We start from the raw sequence: 11595 nt of genomic DNA, 5'->3' as shown, positions 1-11595 counted from the left end.
ACATTATAATGAACATAGTTAATGCGATCAACATTTTTATTTGGAGTTATCCACAGAAACACACTTTCAAAGCCGGCCGCTATCTGATTGACTAACTTATACTCATCTGGAACTCCCCTGGGAACTCCTATTGAGTCAATCCAGGTTGGCGAGTCCCATCTTGGGTCATATTTGTGCACACCCCTTACACTTCTCCTACGTCTGGCTGTCAACACACCAGTGTCCTGCTGTGGAACTGTCTCTACTCTATTTCCTATCAGCATCAAAGGTGCACCTAGTCGCACCAGAGCACCTGTTCCCACACTTCCCAGTGGAACCTGTACCAAAGGGGTGTACTGCCCACAATAATAATATAGCCCACCCCTTGCCCAGGTGCCTATAATAGTATTTGGGTCACTTACATTATTGGTAGTCCTGCCTGGGATTGTCCTCTGACACCAGCTTGGATCAATTCTTCCTAACGTATATCTCACGCTGTCTGTAGAGAACTCAAAACAGGTATAATTATCCCTTTTAGGTGTGAATGAACCTGGTTGTGTACGTTTATCAATTGGCGGATATAATCCTGACAAAGTGGTGCAGTTACCTGTGTTCACCGCCTCTCTAGTTAATCTCAGCATACAATCATAACCCCACTCATCCTCTGGATACAGAGGAGCGGGTTCAGTGAACAGACGAGGTCTAGCTGTAGCACAAGCAACACAATCAACCACTTCCTGCTCTTTAGCATTTTGAGCCACCCAATCTGACCAAAGATTCCTATCACTGACTTAGGGTAGCATACCATAGGGTGATAACAAATCCACACATCATATGTTCTCCAGCTGCCACCGTCTCCTGGGCATCTAATTACCTCACACAAATCGAATGTGAATGCTGTCGTGGACCCATTAACATACCCTAACTCGACTCCCCCACTGGCTTTGAGACACCCATCGTTCCCACCTGAGCCAACCTCGCGCTTGAATTTTCTCGCCGACTTGATCGGTTTGGACTCTGGAGCGGATAGACCTCTGCGTCTGGGCAATTCACCTGTCCGCCAATAAACAAACAAACACGTTACAACACTTATCAACCCCAACATTCCCGTTATTTTCCAATTTTCCCACAGTTTCATGATCACTGTTCCCAGGCTCTTTTACTTTTACTTTAAACTTCGTGATAAGAGTATAATATTATGAGTATAAAAATATGCGATTAACGTACAAGACTATTACGACTCCTTTAAACTATCAATTAGTTTAGACTAGAGCCCTAGCCTATCATGAGCCTGGAATGAATTGATGCTTGGCGCGTGACGCTCCTCTTCTTTCTTCGTCTCCCTAGGTAGACTGCTGGGGAGAACCGCTGCACAGGCGGAGAGGATTATTCTGCCTCTATGTTCCCCCCCCCCCGTGTTACTTTGGGTGGAGCTTATCTCGAGTAAGCTCTCGTCCGCCACTGCGCATTGAGACCAATGAAACCAGGTCTCACCCTTTCCCTTCAACCGAACCGCACTGGTGGTACGAGCAGTCACCTCGAATGGCCCCGTCCACCTCGGATCTCTCCACTTGCGCTTAATGACCTTCAGCCACACCGCCTTGGCGTCGGGGATGGACCTGTCCACCGCATTCAACCCCACTCCAACCTGTTGTGTGAAACTAGACACAAGAGCTTTTAATTCTTTCCAACATTCAGCATGTTTTCTATTACTTTTTATACTTTCTTCCGCCGGGACTGTTGTCCAAGGACCTGGAAACCGTCGTCCTGTCAACAGCTCATATGGTGTGAAACCCGTCGATTGATTAACACAACATCTTATTATCATCAATGCAATTGGCAGGGCTGCAAACCAATTTAGCCCCGTCTGAGCAGAAATTTTAGCTATTTTATTTTTCAGGTTTAGATTCATTCTTTCCACCTTCCCCTGGGACTGAGGATGATACACCGTCCCAAATCGGTGCTGCAACTCCAGCTTCTGTTCTACTTCTGCCAAATCTTTATTTTTAAAATGAGTTCCATTGTCTGAGCGAATTCTTTTAGGAAAACCATGCCGGGGGATGTAATGATTGATTAAACACTTAATCACACTTTTTGCATCCTCCCTTTTTGTTGGCCACGCTTCGGGCCACCCCGTCAGAGCATCCACACTCACCAGCAAATACCGGACTCCTCCCGGTCCCACATCAGTCATGTCAGTGAAATCAATGACAATCTCTTCCCCTGGTCTTTCTGGAATGGGGAACTTACCTGCCTCTGGTTTAATCACTGGCTTTGGATTGTGCCTCCCACAGATCAGGCACGTCCTGGCTTTTTCCTTAATCATATCCCTCAAAAAGGGATGCCACCAATGGCACAGATGTCTCTCCATCTGGGCCACACCCACATGGCCAAGCCCATGTGCTTCTGCAATCTTCTGTTCCGCTAGGTTGGCGGTCAACACCGGTCGTCCGTCAGGTCCTCGCCAGAGACCTCCTTCTTCCCATGCTCCTCGACTCTTCCAGACCCCCTTCTCTTCCGGGGCCGCCTCCTCTTGGGCCTTCCTGGCCTCCTCCAACATGTTGACTCCTACTTCTTCCTCCACACTTATTTGCACGATCTGCCGTAGTGCTTTATAGCCTGCTGCCTCTTTCGCAGCTCAATCGGCTTCCTGATTTCCTCTGGCCACCATGTCAGTCCCCGAGGAGTGACCTTTACACTTTATGATACTCACCTCCTCTTGCACACGGCTTCCTCCATGTTTCAACTCCCCAATGAGACATGTACAAGAATGTTGCACCTTCTCTCTAAAGCAATCTCCTGCCAACCTGTAACCTTGTGTAAAACCTGAGTCAGCAGTTACATGTTAAGCCTATTTAACTCCCCGCTCCACCTGGAGCCTGTATCCTGCAAAACAAATCTGCAAACAAACAAATCTGTTAAATCAAACTTCTTATTTACAACCAACTATAGATCATGAGAGCAACAAAGTATTCAGCACAACAGACAAGTATCATGTTCAAGTTTTCTCCAATCATTAACTCACTATTATTACCATAATTTGTCTCCAATCATGAATCATCCCAATTTACTCCACAATTTACTCAGTGACTTTCCTTAAGCAATGTCACTCCACCCATTTATCACTAGGAGCTCAAAAAGTGGCCAGCTAGTGAGCTCCATGTTGAACTATTCCATAACCACTGCATCTCTTATTTGTTTCCTCATGTCACTTGTCTGTTTTCTACCGAATCCTCCACATGCACCCTTAACAAAAGCAAAACAAACATTAGCAACACACATTGACCATCCCGGTGATCAGGCGTCATAACCTATGAACACAGTTTCTTCACACATAAGCCCAGGAATCCTGTAGTAGAAAACCAAACGTCAATCAATTGTCCAGTGGTAAATCACATGATCAAACCACATGAAGAACTGTAATGCTGTAGGGAAGAAAAAAGATGTCTCTGTATGAGGAGGCGGGGTCACAGGAGGTTCACAGAAACTCTGCAGCACCATCATCAGCTCACATGGAAACTTTGATGATTCACTTCTGTGGTGTTTTTACAGAAACACGTCACAAAATTAGCTCCACCTGTTTTGTGTGTGAGCTTTGAGTTTCTTGTCTTCATTCTGGACTCTTGTGTTGCTGTTTTTACACACAGCAGATATTTCCTGGTTGCTTCCTTGATGACCACATGAAGCTTTCTGAAGCTTGGATTGAAAACGCTTCATTACTCAAAGCTTTCCAACACAGGCCTCTGTGCTGCCATCTGGTGGACAAACATATGAAGTGCAGCGTGAAGCTACAAATTAAACTGCTTCAGCTACGTTTATATATAACATACTATAACCTATATAACTATATGTATAGTGTATTATGTAGGTTTTAGAGCTGGGGGTAGAATTGCTGATGGCCTGGTTGTTATTTATGTTCCCCATGGTTCACCAGCTCTCACACAACATCAGCACCAATGATCCACGTCCTTATAAACCTCTGAATCAGGTCCTGAAGCTGTGACGTCCTGAGTGAAGACCTCACTGATCACATGACTCTGGTCACCTGGACTCAGTGTTTCTGAAGCAGTGTGCTGGGTTTTTAAAAATACGTGGCTGCTGCCTGATGTTGGGCCCACAGAGGAAGACGACTCACTCACTCTTCTTCACTTCCTCCTTAAACATGTGGAAGGAGAGCAAAGTGCTGCCAGACTCTTATTTCTGACAGGAACAGAAGAAACCACAGCAAACTGTTCCAGGTCTTCATCTTCATCACAATCTATTTATTTCTGATGGTGTCTTCAGTCTGAGGGTTTGAAGTTTCCATGTCTGTGTGATGTGTGGTGTGAAGGCTGCTGGTTAAACTGGGACTCACTGTTTACAGCACTGAGTGCTCATAGAGAGATGCTCCATGAGTCCCAGTACAGACTACAAACATGGTGGAAACTTAGCTTTGATATCCACACACTTTCGTTTCATGCACATTTGTACCTTTCAATTGTGTCTGTTTGTGCGTCATGCAAATAAACCTTTGAAAAGAATGAAATGATATCATATATTTATTATTGGCCTACATTTGTTCAAAATGCCAAATTATATATACAAAGTCATAGAAATCACCACCCCTGTTCATCATGATTTCAATATTCTCTTTTTCCATAACAATAAAATACGCCTTGGACAAATATGACACATTAATATTTCATCAGTGTTGTCACATCACATCCTGTAAGCAGAGTCTGTCTGTGTCTTTTCTCTGGAAATGAATATTTCCAGCCAATATAGGCGATCCATCAACATGGAGAGTTGGTAGTTATACAGTCTGTATAAGTGTGGTTAATCTAATGAACATTTGTAAGGAGATGGCAGTTACTGTGAATTCACAGCAGTTACACAGTGATTAGTAATAAACAGCCAGTGAGAGTGAGTGGATTGAAGAAAGTCAGTGACTCAGGTGTGTCGATTGGTTTGTCATCTGTTGTTGAGTCTGGAGGAGACGTAGAAATCTTTTGTTTTAAATCTTAGTTAGGAAGATTCATGTTTTAAAACAAGCACTTTTTGTGAGAAATGCAAGAAGTACATCTGCAGAAAGCACACAGTTACATTCTGTCCATCATGTGGACAAAACTGAAAATGTTGAGCATTGAAAAACTGAGAACGTTGGGCAAGTTCAAAAGAAATGTGTTTGTAAGAACGAAAAACCAAATTGTTCCTAAAATAGTTATGGAAAGTCTAACTGTTGTATGTCTGTGTTCTACATGTTTATCCATTGGAGCAGTCTCCAATGGAGGTCAGTCCACTGCTGCCACCTGTGGCCAAATACCACAACCTACTACTAGATTAACTTGTGACACATCTGTTCGACCAATGCCAGGTGATCTAAACGCCAGTAGATCTGGAACACCTGCGTGGTTTCCATCCCGGAAGAGAAATTCCTCTCCTGTTTCAGATAAGGACCATTCGCCCGCGTGTGGCTGTACTGTGGGATTATGGGACTGTGGGATTATGGGACTGTGGGAGGGTAATGTTAGCATATGGAAAACATTTTTTTAGCTTTGTTTTAATAGTGTATAGTTATTTCTGCTGGCAGGGTTTTTAGCGCATTGAGACTCTTTTTATTGTATACAGGGGATTTTAACTTGTATTTGTGATTCTGGCTGTGTGTTTTTTATGGAAATAAATGGTGTGTGTTCAAAGCCAGCTTAGTTTCTGTGCCCTGAGCGCTGACCCGCTCACTCCCCTTCCTCTTGTATGTGAACGGACTTGGAGGTGAAGATTTAGGTCCACCAGTCTTAGCGGCTACAGAGTCCCTTCTCAGTTTAATGATCTTCATTGTTGCCTGGCTGGTTGGTAATGCAGCGTTCAGCCTTTAAAACAAATCTACATGAAGCTGTTAGTTTGCTCGTATCCATGTTGGTGCATCAGTAACTACAGCAGAGGCTGTCGCTTCTCACCCAGGGCCAACATGACGAGCAGACAGAGCATGTAAACAGACAGCAGGTGGCAGTCTTTCACTGGAGACCAACCTATGATCACCAAGGGCTGATAAAAATCTGTCTTTTCACATAATAATAATCCCATACATAGCTTATTGTCTCCACATCAGTAGCATTATCGTCAGTGCTTCACCTTGATGGAGGCGTCCTCGGCTACCGTTCACCTGTCCCTCCAACCTTCCTCCAGGTGATCTGATGTCTAATTGGCTGACTGGAGCAGATTAAGCTAAAACCAGGAATAGGACTGCACACACACACACACACACACACACACACACACACGTCTGCATGTGGCTTTCCGTTAGACAGTAAGCTCAGTGTAGCATTACAAACATAAAGCCATCAAGAAGGAAACGCTCTCCTCTCATCTTCCTCACGTTATTAATTCTGTTCAGGGGCGCGTGTGAAAGGGCGCGCGTGAACGGGCGCGTGTGAAAGGGCGCGCGTGAAAGGGCGCGCGTGAAAGGGCGCGTGTTAAAGGGTGCGCCTCAGCTGGCTCTATAGCTAAACTCCAACGTTACAAGTTCTTGGAAAAAGTAACACTGTGGTGGAAATATTTCTTTGGAGATGAAATGAGTCACGTGGAGAAACAAATCTGTTCCTGATGTCTGGCAAACAAGCGCGTCCAACAAAGAAACGTCCCGTCCTCAGTGTCTTCATCAGGACACTTTTGCTTATTGACACCCATGCTTGTTTCTTTTGGGCAAAGGTGCGGGACGGACTTGAAGACCTTGTTCGTACCAGTTTGGACACACCTGCGGCGCCGGTTTAGCGCAGCTGGATGAGCAGCAGTCCCTGTGTCCCTCTCTCACTTTCCTGTCAGTTTTCACTGCATCTGTCTAATAAAGACAAAAATACATTTAAGAAAAGAACAGAAAGTTTGGATACACCTTCTCATTTTATGGTTTTTCATATTTACATCGTAGAAGACATCACAATGTGGAGTTAAACAAAAAAGTCTGAAAACATGTTTTATATGTGAGATTCTTCAAAGCTTTGCTCTCCCAGTCTCACCTTGTCCCAGCACAGAAACAGAGACACGTGGGAAAAGTGACATCTCATTACATGAGTTTGTGTGAGGCTAGTCCAACAGTAATGCAGTCTAATGGTGTGGAGATCTTCCAGTCAGTGGTGACAGGCCCAGCTCTGACAGCACAGTGTGACAGCACCATGTAGCATATGGAGCCCTTTAGAGATCAATGCATGTAAACTGTAAGGCGACCCCCGTATCTGTAGTCATTCTAAATATTTCTGTTTAACAAGCAAACACTTGATTAGAAAACTAAGTGATGCAAGTGCAGACTTAGCTAGCGGCCTGTGAAAGTCACAGTTCAGTCAGGCAGCTCAGACATTTGGCACTCAGGACTTTGGCTTTACAGCTTTGGGTGATGGGAACAAACCACAGTGCAGTCCTCCATCCAACCTAACCCAGCTCTCATCATAGCACAACGTGTGGGAGAGGGAGGCCACTCAGACAGGAGAGAAATGCCATCAGCATAGATGACTTTTTGGTGTTACTTTTGTAATGTTCACACAAATACAAATAAGCAAACGGTGCATTTTGTAGCAGCCTTGAAATATATAAATATAAATATATATATATAAATATAAATAAATATAAACATGTATAAATATATATAAATATTAAAAGGGGATTTCTGTTTAAATCCAGCTCCAGCAGGCTTTGGCAGCACGGCCGGTGATGTGTGCGTGCACGCGTTTATGTGACCATTGACTGAGCATGTGCGAGGCAGCAGAGAGATCATCGCTGCCACGACTCTGGGCTGTCCTGTAAATCTTCTACTTGCTGGGATATTCGTTGTAGTTCAGGCACGGAGGAGCGGAAACCTCTCGGTTCAGACGCAGTCCGTGGAGCGGAGCGACTTTGGAGACTTTACACATGCTCCTCATCAGCGGCGGGCGGGGAGACTTTAAAGTTGGACCCTTTTCATTTACAGTAGTGACGCAGTTGAAATGCTATTCTGTAGTGAACTCTTGATATTTTTGGAACATCTCGAGTGGTCTCACAACAGATAAGAAGAGGACAAACTCACTCCGGGACACTGTGACCATTCCCACTGTGACAAATGGCAGATGGAGATGAGCAGGCCAGCTCATCAGAATTTATTAAGGGTAAGTTTAACATCAGTGCTGGGATGTAATACTGCATAATGGTTTTCTATAAGAAACTACAGCCTCCAATATTTCCATGTGTGTGACTGAGAGCGTGGACATAAATACACAGCACTGACCTGCTCGTTCATTTTGGCTCATTTGTTCTTTCAAACAAAGCTAAACCAGTATGATTCAGTGTGAGCTACACTGACCACGATGGTCTCCATCATGGGGACACTAACCAAATAAGAGACGAGAACATTTCTGATTATTTTGTAGCTTCTTCATCAGCACTGTGCATTGTTGTGGAGAACAATAACTCTTGACAGGACTGTGGGGGCAGCTGGTCGGCCTTTGGCCTGGAGGATGCTGGATCGTTTTCAGCTGTGTCTGCTATAATTAACATGATATAAACTGTAACAGCTGTGCATTAAGACGGTAAAAAGAATCCTGGTAAAGTGAGTCCATGCAGGTGCAGGTCAGCTTCACAGCCTTTACACAGCAGCTCGTTTCCAGGAATAAGTTTTTCTCTTTTCAGCTATCACTGCAGAACTTTCCAGTTTTACTGAAGCTGCTTCACTCATGAGTACATGTAAAACTACATGTAGCTGAAAGGTTCAAACTTACAGGCTAACAGTTGGCAGGTTGTAGCCCAGTGTCCCACAACTCATTCACTCATAGAGTCAAATAATACAGTTTAGTTAAAGCAAAGAATTACAAAGTTTATGAAGTTTATAAAGCCACGACCCATCGTTCTCTAATCTGGTAAAAAGAAGCATTTCAGTAGTGCGAGGATTAAGTTTGGCTAAATCAGGTTAAGTAACCAGCACCAGTGTGTCATGTAAGGACGGAGATTTGGGTCCTGCCTTGGTTTCAGCAGCAGTTAATGAGGGGAACTGATCCTGTGCTGTAACCGAGACACCAAAAATACCTGGATACAGTCAGCAGCTCGGTGTGATCGGGACAAGAGAGCGTTATCGCCCTGTATCTGAAGCCAGGACTGTCTGTGAGGCTGAATGTAACCTGTGTGTGTGTGTGTGTGTGTGTGTGTGTGTGTGTGTGTGTGTGTGTGCACCACAGACCGCCTGTACTTTGCCACTCTGCGGGTCAAACCTAAGAATACAGCCAACACACACTTCTTCAGCACGGATGAGGAGCTCATATATGAAAGGTAAGCTGTGATCTAGTCTGATCCCCAATTCTGACGTACCGCCGTCTGACATCCATTTAAAGTGAGTCCGGATGTTATCATTCACATGCTGATATTATAGTTGGTGTTGTTCTTGGTTTAGCTGAATGTTCATTTAACAAAATACTTTCTGTACCATGTAAAAGTAAACTCATGGCTTTCTATAACAGCAACAAGCATAAAACATTCAAAGTGACTCAAACTCTGATGGCTTCATGTCATCTGTCCAGTAGATCTGCAGAGATCTGCAGAGATCTGGTCTCTGTGGCTGAGACGGCTACAAGTGCCTGAAGGAGATCTCCAGCTTCTTCAGTGCTTCGGGATGTCTCGTACTGTTGTGCAGTAAAACGTGTAGTGTGTGAAGCTTCCTCATGATTCTGCTAACCAGCTGTAGCTGATTATGTCAGCCGAGCTGGTCTGAGAGACACGTGGAGCTGAAGGTTCAGTGAATCCTGCAGATTAATCCTGCAGATTCACTCAACAAACACACGAATGGCTGAAAAGTGAGAAACGCTGCGATGTCATTGCCACTGAAAGTCTCCATGGTAACAGTCTGCTCCTGCTCACTGCCAGCACACGCTCCTACAAATCATTTCTTTCTGATGCCTCTTTTGTAACAGATGAACTTTGTTTGTTTTTGTTGTTTCGTGTCCTTTAGAAATTCCTTTGACCTCATTAATATCCCACCTGTTCATTTCAGAGAGACACGCCTTTTGACAGTCATGGTCCTGTCCTTCCTTGACTTCTCATCACTGGTCTCTGATTACCATTATACTGTTAGAGGAAGTCCACTGCTCCACCCGGAGGGATGGTGTCCTGGTTCAAACTGTGGTCTTTCTAGTTGGAGTTCACACGTTTTCCCTGGTTCACAGTCCAAAGACATGCACGTTCATTCACGTTAGCTTAACTGGTGATTTAGTTTAGTCCAGTTTTATTTGTATAACATCAGTTACATCCAGGCCCTTTGTAGGTAAACAACCTACAATATTAGAGAGAAAACTCTAATTGGACGATTCCCAACGAGCAGGGCCGGGAGCAGTGGGACGGTAAAACTTCTAATAGGTGGGGAGACCCTGAAAGAACTTCCTTACAGTGCCGCCATGCCGCCTGGATGTGAGCAGGAAGCTGCTTCCTGTCAGGACAGCTGCTCTGGCCACCACGAAGACTATCAGAACCTGGCCTGATGAAGCCTTACAGCAGCTGCAGGACTGTCTCCACACCACCAGGACATTCCTGAACATCCAGACCTGGAGGTGTACTGTGTCACCTGGTCTATCCCAACCACGAGCCCTGGATGACCGGGGACAAATAAGAACAACCCCAGGTTTCTCTTCACTGTAGCCAGGCTGACAAAAAGTCAGAGCTCTGTTGAGCCAACCATCCCTTTAACGTTAACTAGTGATGACTTCATGAACTTCTTCACAAATAAAATTTTTATCATTAGAGAAAAAATTACCAATAATCATCCCACAGATGTAATATTATCTACAGCTACTCTTAGTTCCATTGATGTTAAGTTAGACTCTTTTTTTCCAATCGATCTTTCTGAGTTAACTTCAATAATTACTTCCTCCAAACCATCAACGTGTCTTTTAGACCCCATTCCTACAAAACTGCTCAAAGAAGTCCTGCCATTAATTAATGCTTCGATCTTAAATATGATCAACCTATCTCTAATAATCGGCTATGTACCACAGGCCTTCAAGCTGGCTGTAGTTAAACCTTTACTCAAAAAGCATCTCTAGACCCAGCAGTCTTAGCTAATTATAGGCCAATCTCCAACCTTCCTTTCATATCAAAAATCCTTGAAAGAGTAGTTGTCAAACAGCTAACAGATCATCTGCAGAGGAATGGTTTATTTGAAGAGTTTCAGTCAGGTTTCAGAGCTCATCACAGCACAGAAACAGCTTTAGTGAAGGTTACAAATGATCTTCTTATGGCCTCTGACAGTGGACTCATCTCTGTGCTTGTCCTGCTAGACCTCAGTGCAGCGTTCGATACTGTCGACCATAATATCCTATTAGAGCGATTAGAACATGCTGTAGGTGTTACAGGTACTGTGCTGCAGTGGTTTGTATCATATCTATCTAATAGACTCCAGTTTGTGCATGTAAATGGAGAGTCCTCTTCACACACTGAGGTTAATTATGGAGTTCCACAGGGTTCAGTGCTAGGACCAATTCTGTTTACATTATACATGCTTCCCCTAGGCAGCATCATTAGAAGACATAGCATACATTTTCACTGCTATGCAGATGACACCCAGCTCTATCTGTGCATGAAGCCAGATCAAAATCCTGCTCCTCACATACAAGGTCTTAAATAATCCCATCTAAC

General features: G+C 44.2%; 1 protein-coding gene across 2 annotated transcripts in view; it reads left to right on the top strand.

Annotated features, from left to right (window-relative positions):
• Positions 1-11595, top strand: part of LOC146498552 (NLR family CARD domain-containing protein 3-like) — a 76670-nt gene that overhangs the window by 22703 nt on the left and 42372 nt on the right. The window lies entirely within an intron of this gene.

This window comes from Neolamprologus multifasciatus, chromosome 18 (assembly GCF_963576455.1).
Source record: "Neolamprologus multifasciatus chromosome 18, fNeoMul1.2, whole genome shotgun sequence".
Lineage (NCBI taxonomy): Eukaryota > Metazoa > Chordata > Actinopteri > Cichliformes > Cichlidae > Neolamprologus > Neolamprologus multifasciatus.
The sequence above is the reverse complement of the archived record's forward strand: the minus strand, read 5'-3'. Positions and strand labels throughout refer to the sequence as shown.